Source organism: Neolamprologus multifasciatus, chromosome 11 (genome assembly GCF_963576455.1).
Source record: "Neolamprologus multifasciatus chromosome 11, fNeoMul1.2, whole genome shotgun sequence".
Lineage (NCBI taxonomy): Eukaryota > Metazoa > Chordata > Actinopteri > Cichliformes > Cichlidae > Neolamprologus > Neolamprologus multifasciatus.
Window position 1 is genome coordinate 32,512,862 of NC_140449.1, and position 13,751 is coordinate 32,526,612.

General features: G+C 39.8%; 1 protein-coding gene across 3 annotated transcripts in view; it reads left to right on the forward strand.

Annotated features, from left to right (window-relative positions):
* The first annotated feature begins 381 nt into the window (after nt 1-381).
* The window catches only part of rftn1b (raftlin, lipid raft linker 1b), a 160,995-nt gene continuing 147,625 nt past the window's right edge, over nt 382-13,751 (forward strand). Inside the window, exons 1-3 of one of the 3 annotated variants that reach the window (XM_085178300.1) lie at nt 382-881; nt 1,300-1,391; nt 6,966-7,585. The gene's annotated coding sequence lies outside the window, so the exon portion shown is untranslated. Of the gene's footprint in view, nt 1,392-5,579; nt 5,933-6,965; nt 7,586-13,751 lie in introns of those variants that run through there. The other 2 variants (XM_085178299.1, XM_085178301.1) reach the window with 2 other exon arrangements.

Genomic DNA, 13,751 nt, shown 5'->3' on the forward strand with positions numbered 1-13,751 from the left:
CAGGCATCTGCACTTTTTTATGATAACTTTTTACTTTTACTCCCTTTTTTACACAAATATCTGTACTTCCTACTCCTCACATTTGCATGCTTGCTACTTTTGGTTTAATGGTATCAGGTACAGTCTTTACTCTCAGGGTTAAAGTGAGGCAGAACTAGTGCAGCTGTCCCTAAGTTATACTTTATCATACGCTACGGGGGGCATAACGGAAGTAACATTTTTTTGTTTTTTGTTTTAGCTGTCAAGTAATTTCAAATGCAGTATTTGTATTAGCTCGTCAATGTTTGTGTGCATTTGTCGCACAGTGTGTTGCTAGCTAAAGGTTCAGCTGCTGCATTTCCAGTGTTGGGAAGTAACGGAATACATGTACCGCCATTACGTATTTAAAATACAAAATATGAGTAACCGTATTCCGTTACAGTTACCGTTTAAAAAGGTGGTATTTAGAATACAGTTACTTTGTTGAAATAAATGGATTACACGGCGGTACTTCCCTGTTTCATATTGTGGCGGGTCAGGACTGTTTGGGTTTTGTTTGACAGCTACGTTCTGTTGTTCCAGGTGGCAGCGTTACGGTTGCCATGGTTATGGGGTGCAGCTCTCTCTCTGCGTGTTTCCTGGGTGAGAGAGCGCCGTTTTTGTTGTTGTTGTGCTAAGCTAATAGGCAGAATGCTACAGGTATAGCTCTAAAGAATGTAGCATCATAGGCAGTGTAGTCCGTGCTGCAGGGAGAATGGACTGCCATACACGTTATGTGTCTGTGAGCGAGGGAGGGAGAAAAAGGAAAAGTACGAGCTGTCATCGAGCAAAAACGGGAGCTGGAAGCATGTAAATATAATAATAACCACTGCAGCCAAGAAGAGAGCCTGACAAGCCCAGTTGTAAGTAAGCTATTAAGACTCGACTGTACACTGTGTTCGTGTTTTCCTCCGAAACAATAAGTTTTGTTGGAGCAGCCTTTCGACGCCTCTCTCTGTCTCTCGCTAGCAAAGTTGACCCAGACAACAAAGTAAAGCTAGTTTTCGGCTACGAGCCGACACAGAACCCGACATATTAGCCAGAGGTCCCTTTACTACGGTTCGGAGCCGCGGACCTTCAGTAACAGTAATAAATCACAGCAATAGTACATTCATGTAGTTGTAAACAGCATGATAATATATTAAGTAATCCAAAGTATTCAGAATACGTTACTCTCATTGAGTAACATAACGGAATACGTTACAGAATACATTTTGGGGCATGTAATCTGTAATGGAATACATTTTAAAAGTAACCTTCCCAACACTGTGCATTTCACAGGGAGAGAAAGGAGCGAGAGCTAAATTCAAACAGAGATGGAGAAAGAAAAGAAAGACAGGACAGGAGAGGAAGAAGAGAGATTATATTTAAAGGTAAGTGCTCAGACACACTTGATATACTGCAGATTTAAAGAGTACATGCAATGCGTTTTTTTAATCACAGATTGGATCAATGTGTGATGTGTTTTGATAAATTATGTATTTTCATTGTGAAACATCCTGCAGAACGAAGTATACTAAATTTCTGTCATTTAAATGTTGCATGAAACTACTCTGTAGTTTGTTTGGGATAAAGAGGTTAGCTTGCTGTCCTGTGGTGAATTTATAGTAAAGCTGTATGTTGGACTGGTGCACAGTGGCTGTGGTGCTTATGGTCAGTGTTCAGTTACATCATGTGTAGACTAATTTGCATTTAAGATGCTTATGCTTAGATTAAGTCACTAAATTCCACCTTTATACCAACTGTATACAGTCTAGTATAAAGACAATATACAGTATACTGTTAGTTTAGCAAATGCAAATCAGCCAAGATAGCGCCTGACACTGCTGACATCTTGTTCAATTAAGTTGTGTAGAGCCACAAAGAGCAGCAGGTCATCTGATCACAGCCTGTACACTAAGAAAATCAACTGAAGGTCACATTAGAAAAAAAAAAAAAGAACTATTTGTGAGTTGTGAATCTGTTCCTCATGCTGAGCCACTAGCATACAATCTGTTCCCCCACATACCAGATCTCACTTTCACCCCTCACTGTACTCATTTTCCTGTTTCCTGGTAAAGTCTGTCTACAATTTAGATAACAGAAAAAAAATATATATATATATACACATTCATTAGAATTTGAATTTAGATTTGATTAACATTTATAATCTACAAATTTTATCAGTATTTGAATATAGCACATGGTTCATTTACCTTTGCATAAAAATAGATGGTATTTTATTCCTTTAAGGAGCTCATTTTTACTTTCTACTACTACTTTCAGTACATTTGGGAGCTTTTAGCCCATAACTTAGCATATCATGGCAGAAAATTTACATCAAATTTTTAATCACCATGCAATAAACATTCCTAGACCTTGCCTAAGCTTTCTTGTAAGCTTTCTTGTTTCAGGCTGTGTTGAAGAAGACAGGAGTTCATACCAACTATTAACTTTAAAGCTCATGTGTTCATCTTATGTACTGTATTCAAGTTTGCATGGTTTGCAGTGTATTTTATATTTAAAACTCAATCAGTGGAAGGTCAAGTTAATTTATATAGTAAATCTCCAAGCTCAGAGACAGAAGCATACAGGGAATTCTGCAGCCAGCAATAAAACGTAAAGAACAAAACAGGATCCTACTTCTTCAGATCTGGTACATTTATTAAGGTCAGATAACTGTAATCTGAGTTTCTGTTTGGATGCAGGCTTTTCAATGTGAAATTTAAATGGCAAGTTCTGATTCCTGAACACTCAGTGACTGACACACATACCTTCTGACACCAAGTTACTTTTTGCACAATGCTCAGTCTTTGTCTTTTGCATATTTCTATTGCACTGTTGTGTCTGCACTGTCTTGTGTCTGTATTGTTCTGTACGGTTTGGTGTTGCACTGTCTTTGTTGTGTTTCTTTGCTATTTTTGCACGCTTGCACTTTATGTTGTCCTGTGTTGTTTGTCTGTTATATGTCATATGTAGCACCGTGGTCTTGGAGGAACTGTGTTCTGTACCACTGCACTTGACTAGTGAAATTTAGATGGCAGTGTTAAAAATAAATAAATAACAAAAATTCACTATACAGGGCCGAATTATGCCTAACTATATTTTTAATGTCTTTATACATATACGAAAAAGAAGAGGGCACAATAAAAAGCCACGTTTATGTTCTTTACCATTCAACTAAACACAATGCCATCTTACACACCGAACACTAGGGGGCACTGTCACATCTCTATTTACAGAGGATATGGGAAGGCAGTTGATGACCAAAGACAGAACACAAATGAATGAAACCTTGAGTAATAACAATACATCCAGTGATTGAACATTCCTATTATTTTACTGCAAAATGAGGAGACCTATTTATGTTCCTTCATTGATGTGTTTCGCTCCACTCATTTTCCCATCCAATCAGCTGTCTGTCTAAGTCCTCAGCCAGTCATGTAAGACTGATGCTTCCACAAACACAGCTTGCATAAACACTATGCTTGGCTGCTCACCTTTATAACTCATTTCACTTTGTATGTCCCATTTCCATCGTCCCACAGTTCTCCAGTGGAAAAAACCATTCTGCAGCATGACCTGTGTGTTCGTTTTAGTCATTAGGGTCAAGATTCCCACCTAAACACCTAAACAATAAAACCACTAAAGTGTAAGGTCTGAAGATGGCATCATGTAAATGTCATCTTCTGTGTTGTTTTTTTACTTTCTGTTTTTTTAGCTGTTACACTAAGTTAAATCATGTTGACAATTACACCGTGGGTGATCATTAGTGCCATTCAAGTCTCAGTGCCAGTCGGAGCGGCTCCAGCATTTTGGCATCTGTTTGATTTCATTCAGTTAAAACAGCTGGAAAACCAGTCAAATTTATGCCAAAAAATTAACAATTAAACTTTCTTTTATGCTGTGATTTCAGCTCTAAGCCTCTCCCCAGTGTTTGAAAGATATGATTTACCAGAACAACCCTCTCACACCGTTTTACTCTGGAGGTGAAAAATGCCCTTCCAAAATCAGACTCCCATTTCCCAGATTAAGATATGGGTGTTGGCAGTATGTCTGTGTGCTTTCGAGAAGGGAGATTAAAGGGCAAACAAAGGCAGGACATCTCCATTTTTAAGAGAGACGTGTCATTAATTTGCAGCCTGGAGGCTGATTTTCTTTGAAACATCTTAGCAATATGATTAGTGCTCCCTAACAAATGAGCAAGTAAATCGCCTCTCAGGCTAAACGTGACATTGACAAGAGCCCAATGTCATGACCGCACTGTATAGGACTGGTGAGCATAGTTTGTTAGATACATTACAGAATATCTAAAAATGACTTCTTACTGTTGTCATAAATTTTTACATTTATTTGACAGCAAACTTTGATTGGTGCTTTCTTTCTAATGAAAGTCTCACTGTATATGCAGATTAATAAAACTAAAGTGTGCAGCATGTTAGCATTTCTGTCAGGCCAGCCCGTTCTCACTCCCGAGTCGTAACATGCCGACGTTTTGTCACGTCCCGCGGCGTTCCTGAGGAACGCAAAAGGAGACCTTCGGCGTTCTTATGGTACGCGGCGGGTTATGGCTGAAATCCAGTGCAATGACGCTCCCTCGGTAATAGACGTTCCAGCCCTGTATTCCAGCCCTAAACCTAACCTTATCCCTAGCCCTAACCATAACCTTTTTCCTGATCTTAACCAGGACTTTAATGATGTTAAATAGCGTGTTTCTAAGCGATTTGAAGAAAAAGAGCGAACATGTGTAGATTGAGTCCATACGGTTCTCATATTTCCTCATTTTTCCGAGGTCGTCATTTAGGAACGTGGTGGGTAGCCGAAAACGTAATATGTTGACGATTTGTCACCTAGTGTAAAATGTTACACTTTGGGAGTGAGAACGTGTTGGTCAGGCACTATTGTCAGGTGTTGTGAGCTAAATGCTAACTGTGTGCTCACCATGATGGTGCTAACATGTTCGATGTTTAACAGGTTAGTAACAGTGTTTATGATGACTTTTGCTGTCTTGGTCTATTCAAACAAATTTATTACATAGCTGGTGTAAAAGAGTTATTTGGATTGTAAACAGTGGTGCAGAATCCATCCAACATCCGGTAAAATATTCCACTTTTAACCTGAGCTGTGATTTAACAGACAGGAGACAAGCATGGCTTACAAACAGCATAATATTTTTTGTCTAATACCTGAGAGCTGCTGTGGAAACAGCTCTCTTTGTCCAAAGCTTTCTCCACAACCTTGAGAAATAAATGCAAAACTCAGTTAAATTAGTGGCCTGTGTAAAAAATCTTCATTCGGCAGGTATTCTGAGTCAGTGACCTCAACACCTTGTTCTCGAATTCAACCAAATGTATTTCGCTAAATTGAAAAAAATCGCTCTCGCTGTTTCGTCCTCATTCGTGAGTGACAATAACTTCAGTGAACATGTTTTTGTCAGCATTAGTTAGTTACGGTAAGAAAATAAAGCGACAATAATCATACTTATTGTAAGCCTACATATCAAATAGGAATGTTAACATGAATAAAAATATAACTGACATTATATTTAATCTGATTGTTCTCTCATTAAATTTGCACACTTCTGTTAGTGCGATATGAATGTACTGGTGTAGTGCCTGACTCAACAAGATTGTGTTATCTTAAATTAAACACAGCAGGTTTTGTGCGTACAGGAAATGATGATTGCTACATTAGATGTTTTTTCTTACCCTAGCTAACGGTTCCAACTTGACTTTTATCTGATACTCTATACTTGAAGATGACAATCTTTCACCCCACCCCAAGTTTCACTTCACATCTGTCCTCAGGGCTTGATCGAACTGTTAGATAGGTTATAACTTCCTCATTAGTGCTGATAATGTTTCCTCTTAATGCATAAAAACTGTTTAGTAGTTTCTCCCCTTGTGCTACAAAGCCAAGATGATGACCACTGACGGTAAGGCTTTTACAGTATTTCACATTCAGCTTTTTGCCAGTTATAAACGTTTAAATAGTGCTGTGTAAACAGCACGCAGCGCTGTGTCAGCGTGCTAAAAATAGCAAGTTCAAGTACAGAATTACGCAATTTGAACACCACAGTTGTTTCTAAAATCGCCCTTCCTCAGCGGCTGCTAACTTGGTCACGGAGTTATTTTAGTTGTTAAAACAGGAATATCAGATATTAGAGTGAAGCAGAACTTTAAGACTGCGGTCCAGACAATGAAAGCAATTATCCAAAAAGGCTCGATAAAAATCTACACTTGCCTCTGTTTTAGAATAGATTTTGATCTGAATGACACTTCCTGGAAAAATACAGATATTAAATTACTGACAAACCGAAACAATCAAATCTGTCTGATTGTTTCTGTCAATAAATGTTTTGCATTGCAGAGGCAATGCTCAGACAGACGGTCCCAGCATGAATCAACAGTGTTGTTGTTGTGGAAATCATGGTTTATGTATCTAAGAGCTCCTGTTTCCCAGACAGGGGTCCAACATACTAGCTAGCTTAAATAAGAAATACAGAGCTCTAACGGGTTCTGACCCAGACGTATAAAATATGCATAACCACTACAGACAAGTGAAATGCTGAGAATCTAACACACACACATCCATATTCAACAAATCAACCGTTGCAGCCCTATTTCAGTCAAACTTATCACCAGCTCCCAAAACTCTTCAGTCATTCCCACAGCATGCAGGTTTGAATATATCGACTATGTGGCACAGCATTCGACTGGTTTCCTTCTACTTCCCTCTCCCAACAAAATATTGATCACTTTTTCTGTCCGCCCTCGTCTCTTAAGTCTTTTACTTTCTAAACAACACCCACAACCCTTCTTCCTCCCCCTCCCCCTACTCCTCCCCCCTCTCTCTAACTCTGGTATTTCCCAATGAAGACCCCCCCTCCCCGCTTCCCCTCTGTCATTCCCCCTCCCTCTTTCCCTTTCCTCTCCCTCCCATCTCTTCTCCCCCCGTCCTCTCCTCAGATGGATTCTTCAGTCAGTCGTGTGGAACTGGTGCGGCTGCCGGAGAGACAGACATTGAGGCAGAGAGGCTGCTCTGAACAGACGCTGGGTCAGAGCGCTCAGTTGCTTCAGACAATCACAGGGGAGCGAGAGAAAGACCCAGGAAAAGAGAGAGAACACTACATAGACAGATAGGCTGAAAAGGAAAGGAGAGACAGGAGAGGGAGGTAAATATGTGACAGGATGTGGTTTCCCTGTGCTTGCAAAACATTGGTATACAACAGTCATACTTTGAGCATGACCTAAGCACAGTGAGCGTGCAAGTGTGTTTGAGCTCTAATAGGTGGTGAAGAGGAAGACGAAGCAAACCGCTGGAGCTGCTGCTGCTGAGCCCACAGAATCAACACTCTTGTTTCTCTGCTGCCTGCCTGCCTGCTTGCCCGCCCGGAGGATTGTGGTTCCTTTAAACCAACCAGCTCCGCGGCAGCCTTTGACAGCTTGTCGGACAGGACCTGAACCCATCCTGCGTTTGAGCTTTTCTCCCCCCCCCCGAAGTAGAATGCGATTCTCTGCAGGAAGCACTGGTCCAGTTGCTGCGTTTGTGTCCAAGCAGTGAACTTTTCAAGGAGATTGTGAAAGAGGTAAGTTTGTTTTGTGTTTCCATGCTCCTGAGGAGATGTGTTACTGTACACACGCCCGTGTCTCTGGACAGCAGCCACTGTAAACTCGGACTGCATGGTAGCAGCTGTTTACTGCTGAGATTTCATTCATTAGATGTTGCCGCATGCCACAAGTCGGACTTTTGAGCAGTGTGTTAAGCAACAAGCTATAAATTTACTGCTGCCAAACACACATGCACTCATTTGAATGCATTCATTCACTTTCAGTGCCGGGTAAAAGTGCTGTACTAGACATCACCTAATGCTTTTAAAATGTATCTACTCTGTAAAAAGTACCGTGTCTTGCAAACCATGCTTTACTTTTTCTTTATCTGGCAGTTAGCAATATGATGTTAAACTGTACATGACAGATATCAGCACAACTCCCTATCACAATCAGAGAACTTGTCTTTAAATATTTAAGTAATATCACAAAGCTGTTAACAAGGTTACTAAGTTATCAGCCAATAGAGCACAGATAAATGTAATTTTAACAGTGATTCTACTGCAGAGGCAGCATTTCCTCTTCTTTGTACACTGGTACAAACCTCTTCACCACTGCTTTTTTTACCTGTTGAAAATCAAGTTTTGGCTCCTCGGTTGGGTTCGGCACATGATCAGCTTGAAAATCGCTGTTGATCTAGTGTTCTCGCTTCAGGTTAACACGTTACCTGTTGCAGCTGCTTGTAAGCATTTGATGTTTTGTTCACAGAAGTACATAGCTCCTTCTGTCATGCATAGATGCGGTTTGCACCGACCTGACGGTTACACTCATGGTTAGTAAGAAATGTACATCTCCCCCCTCAGAAGTCGTAGACTTCCCCGAAATTATTGTCTCATATCCCCGAGAGTGACTGAGGTCAAGCAACTGTTATGCAAATGTAGATGAAAAGCATGCTTCATCTTTTTCTTTTTAGATAATTAAAAAACTTCTATAATGCAAATGACACAACTGATTGTCACTGATTTTAGGAATTATGAGTTTGCCAACAAAAGTAATGTGAATGTGTTACATTGCATCCCCACACCTGTTCATTACTCTATTAATAAACCCTTTATTTAAACGTTCACATCGATAGGTCATGCTGTTTTCAAGTTGCACTGCATGTGTGATGGATGGTACAGAGTTGTGCTGGGAATGCCAACTATCTCAACCAGGATCCAATCACAGACCAAACCCTGACAGTGCCTTCTATAATAGTGAGGAGAAATTCAAGCAAGTGCGTGATTTGTGTGCTACTGTACTGCACTGTGTCAAGGGAGTGGGTTTTCCCATGCGTTGTGTTGTGCAGCATGCGTGCTGGTAAATCCATGTCTGTCAGCACATGTGGATGTTTACATGTGATCCACTGCATGCGTATGAGAGGAGGCGGTTTAAAGGGAAAAAACAAGCTGAGGGATGGCAGGAGGTAAAGGAAGGATGGGGGTTGAGGGAAGGGTGGCAGGGTGAAGGAAGATGAGGGCATGAGAGACAGGAAAAGATGGGGGGGTGAGGAAAAATTGCTGTGTGTGTGTGTGTGTGTGTGTGTGTGTGTGTGTGTGTGTGTGTGTGTGTGTGTGTGTGTGTGTGTGTGTGTAAGAGAGAGAGAGAGACAGAAAGTGAGTGAACTGCTGTTAATTAGTTCCAGCTGGTGAGTTGCGGAACGTCAGGGTGTGTTAACGCTACAGCGATGGTGGGTCAGGAGTTCTCTCCGTCTCAGGCTGTCCGTCTCACACGCACACACACACAAACAAACAGCACTTTTATTGTCGTGATGACCCTCATTGCTGCTAGCTTAAACCTAATTCTACCCTGAAACCTGAAGCAAAGCTTTCACCCTCAAACAGCCCTTTAAGTATTTGAGGACCTGCCAAAATATTCCCCTCTGATGCTTTTACAGTAAAATATTAAAAGAAATGTGTGCACCTACACACAAAACACACACACACGTTAACACTGACTTAAAGACATTTAAGTCTAAGCCATGATAATTTATTGAGAAAGATCACAAAGTATGTAAACAGAAGGAAACTATAACCACGCAACAGCCATGCGGTCTGTCATCACACTGTGCACATCAAAGTGTAAATGTATTAACATGCATTGAACACATGCTGTGCTGCACATGTGAGCATGCACACATACATATGACTTGAGAATATGAACACACGTGCAGCGAACACTGTTAACACAAACACACACACGAAGGAAAAAAAGTTCTCCTGAGAAACCCCATATGGCTTTCCCTCACGTTGACCATTCTGCGGCCTGGTTTTTGGAAATGTGGAAGCGTTTGTGGTTTGGAATTCACCCTGCTGTAATATGACATTGGAAATAGCACAATTTCTTAGGGCAAAAGGTGAAGTAACCACATGTCCAAATGGTTAATTCACTGAAATTACAAGAAACATTCTCTACCGCTAGTGATAGGAACTGTATATGCAGATAATTCTGGTTTAATTTGTACAAATATCTGCATCTAGTCTTTGTACATTAGATATTAATTTGTATTCCTCACACCATTAGAAAAAAACACAAAGATTTCTGAAGTTTTGCCACAGTAGCCAGCTTTATAGATTAGTTGCCAGTAATAAAACAATGTATGGTTTGCCAGGCTATGAAAAATCCCTCTGGCTGGTGTTCACCCTCTTGCATGACATTTACGGTGCCTTTGTTTTCTGTCTTAGTACAATTCACACATGCGCACATGTAATCATTCCTCCTGCTCGTATGTCCCCACTCTGTGTTAAAAATGCTTTCTAAAGTTCATTTGAATTTAATATCAGGCTTCAGCAGGTCTAGTTTGTTAATAATGTGCAAATATATACATATAAAACCTCTTCCTTCAACATTTACACCTGCAGCTATGATTGATTATTGTTTTTAAAAAGCCTTTATAAATGATTTATTAACATTTAGAAATGCAAATAACTTGCTAACCTTTGGTGACAGCTTATTAGAGTGTGTCTAATGACTCTTTATTAATGACTTTGACAACATTTATTCTACTGAAATGATTTTTTTTTAAATGGCAGATTCATTAACCTTTATTGATGACTTGCTAACATTTATAACGACAGATTTATGACTTTATTATGATTTATTATTATTACCTGAAGAAATTGCAAACCTTTTGTACATGAAACTCAAACTTATAACAAAATATAAGAGCCATTTTTATGTCTTTCTTCTACTGTAAAATCAATGCTAATTTTCATGCCTGTAACACTGTTGGAACATTGCTAACTAATGAGGCTAATTATACTCAAGTGGGAATATAAAGGAACATCCCAGTGAAGATGAGAAGTGAAAATGGGAAGGATTCACCACTCTGTGGATGATTGCTTAGGAAAGTTTTTGCTCAACATAAAACTGCAAAGAATTTGGAAATTTCATCATCTGCAGTACATAAAGTAATTTACACAGTTCAGAGAATCGATTGTAATATCTATATGCTTAAAACCAATACTGAATTGCAGATATCTCTATTTTCTTTTAAATGCAGGCACAACTATAGTGGAAATGACCACACTGGATTAGGAACACATCCGAAACCAGTGTCAATAAACACTACAGTTAAAAATCCACCATGCAAGGAGAAAATATATAAATAAGACTGCAGTCTTTTCTGGGGCACAGCTCACTTTGCCTCAGCTATTAACAATCAATTGATTGTTAAAGCTAAAAGGCTAATGGTAACGTTTGCTGGAAAGGTTAATAATTTAACAGACAACTGTTCAAAAGTGTTGCTCATACACAAGCTTTACTGAGCTCACGAAATTCCTCATAAAATGTCCATTGGTTGTTTTGAATGTCAACTACTGTTTACGTGTTTAGCTGCTAGTGAGGGGAGGGGCTATAAGGCTGCCTGTACCTCCCCTCACTAGCAGCTGAACACATGAACAGTAGCTGCAAATCAGTAACTAATCCATTAGTATCCCCAGTAATACTAAAAAGTAGTTTTTAGTATTACTGGGGATACTGGTGCTCAAGTATTTATAACCTCAGTATCAGGTTTTTTGATTAATGCTTATTGCAGCATCAATGCTAATTGATATATACAGGTTTTGGAGCAACAGATTATATAATCCAGTCAATGTATCCTTCTTGTGTTCCAGCAGCATTGCAACAATAGACTACATCAAAACTAGCACAATTGGTATTGCCATTCATCAAATGCTTATGAAGTATTGTTTAAAGAAACGAGTTGCAGTTGTAAGCACGACTCTGTAGCAGCTTCAAAAATATCTTCAGCAAACATTTGACGTGTTGTTTTTGTACTATTTTTGGTAAAATCAGGTGAACGAATCAGTCTGATATTCTTGAATGTTCATCACTGAACCATTTAAACCTGTTTTCTACAGCACACAGTAGCAGTTATATATTTTTTTCAGATGTTTTTTCATCCTCTCTCTCAGCCAGCAGTTTGTGTATTTCCTAAAGCTGTGTTGATTTTCTTTCGCTCCAGTCTTTTAGCAAACATGTTTTAATCAACTTATGTTTGCTATCTGATCCGGGCACAGTCTATCCCCCTGTGGGGTGTGAAATTTGATTAAGGTAATTGGCAAACGTGGGTTGGTACAAACCATAATGTGTGCAGTCCTCTGCACTGAGTATGTATGGACAAACAACCACAGACAGAACTATCTATCTATCTATCTATCTATCTGTACAATTGGATTTGGATTATGAAAAACAGTAAATATTCGCTATGCTTGACAGTGACTGACAACCTTAATATCAATATAATATACATTCAGAAGGAGAAAATGGATATTTGGGGATATTTAATGTATAATTGCAGATATTTTCATGACAATACGTATTTAGGACTCAAACTGATGTCATTTGTTAAACAAGAATTCATAATTGGCACAATTTTAATTGAATGATTAAACAGTAAACATCACGTGCTGCTAGATAAGGCAGGAGGTTTTGAAGTTCTCATGATTGAATCGCACTGCAGGTGTCTGCGTCCTGTTTTGGCTACGACACGACCGCCGGAACTAATTGCGTCCACTGAGCCAATGCCTGTGATTCCACTAGCTGCACCGCAGCGCATTTCAGAAACATCCCACAAGCGCTTCTTTGCTCTGCATCACTTATACTAAGCACCGAGGTTATTTTTGATGGAAGCTTCGTCATGCTGCATAGAGCTTATGAAGAGGGCAGGAAGTCAGACAGAGGAATGGTACAATCCGATCAGTTTTTGAAATTAAAAATAAAAAAACAACCGCTATCCAGACTAAATGCTTGACTTCTGAAACACCCACTTTGTGCTTTGAAGGCAGGCGATTATCAGACAAAACTGTTTTGGAGGTACGATGTCACCGACTCTCTATCAGGGTATTCACAGGGTCAGGAAGTCATCCCAGTGTAGTCTCATCCCCAGCTGCAATATAATACTGTTTAAACAGAAACTACCCGCATCTCTGCATTATGCAAATGGTGTTCTTAGGCCTCATTGCCCTGATGCATCAGCAGCGATAATATTGGCCACTAAGAGATGAAGAGGCATGGTGGTGGCAGGTTTGTCAGTGAGGGATTTCAGTGTTTTGTACTGCTTTTCTTTATGCTGGTTTTTTGTTTTTAATTTTACGCCAGGCTAAGTTAGGATTTGGAACTAAATTACTTGGTTAGATTTAGGAAAGCACACCGTGCACTGAAAAATGCACTAAAATGATGAGTTGAGAGTGACAGAACTGCCTCACTCAAGCCTTAACCAGGTGCATTAAGCTTTGACACCAAAGAACTCCTTTTTTCTGTAAATGAGCAAAGGCCGGCAGCTCTGGCAATACGGCACTAACTAGTGCACCAGGAATGAGACTAGGCTGGCCATCCTGACTGCTCCTGACAGCCTTTGTTGGAACTCATATCCTTTCTGTCTGAAATGCTCGGTTACAAGATTTTGGGCAAAGATTATTTTTCCTCACTCGGCTGCAATATGACAGTGATCGTGCTTTTGAAGATACAAAGTTATTCAAGCCTCTGGCTTTTTTCTAGACCTGAGACAGCATATTAGGATAAATCCTCCAGGCAAGACGGCAAACACCAGAGAGCCAGTGTTCAGCCAGTTGTGTAGCAGCTTACCCTCAAAGCACAGAAAAAGAAAACAACACCCCTCTTGATATTTCTATAAGGCAAATTGACTTCTGTTGTAATGGGTGG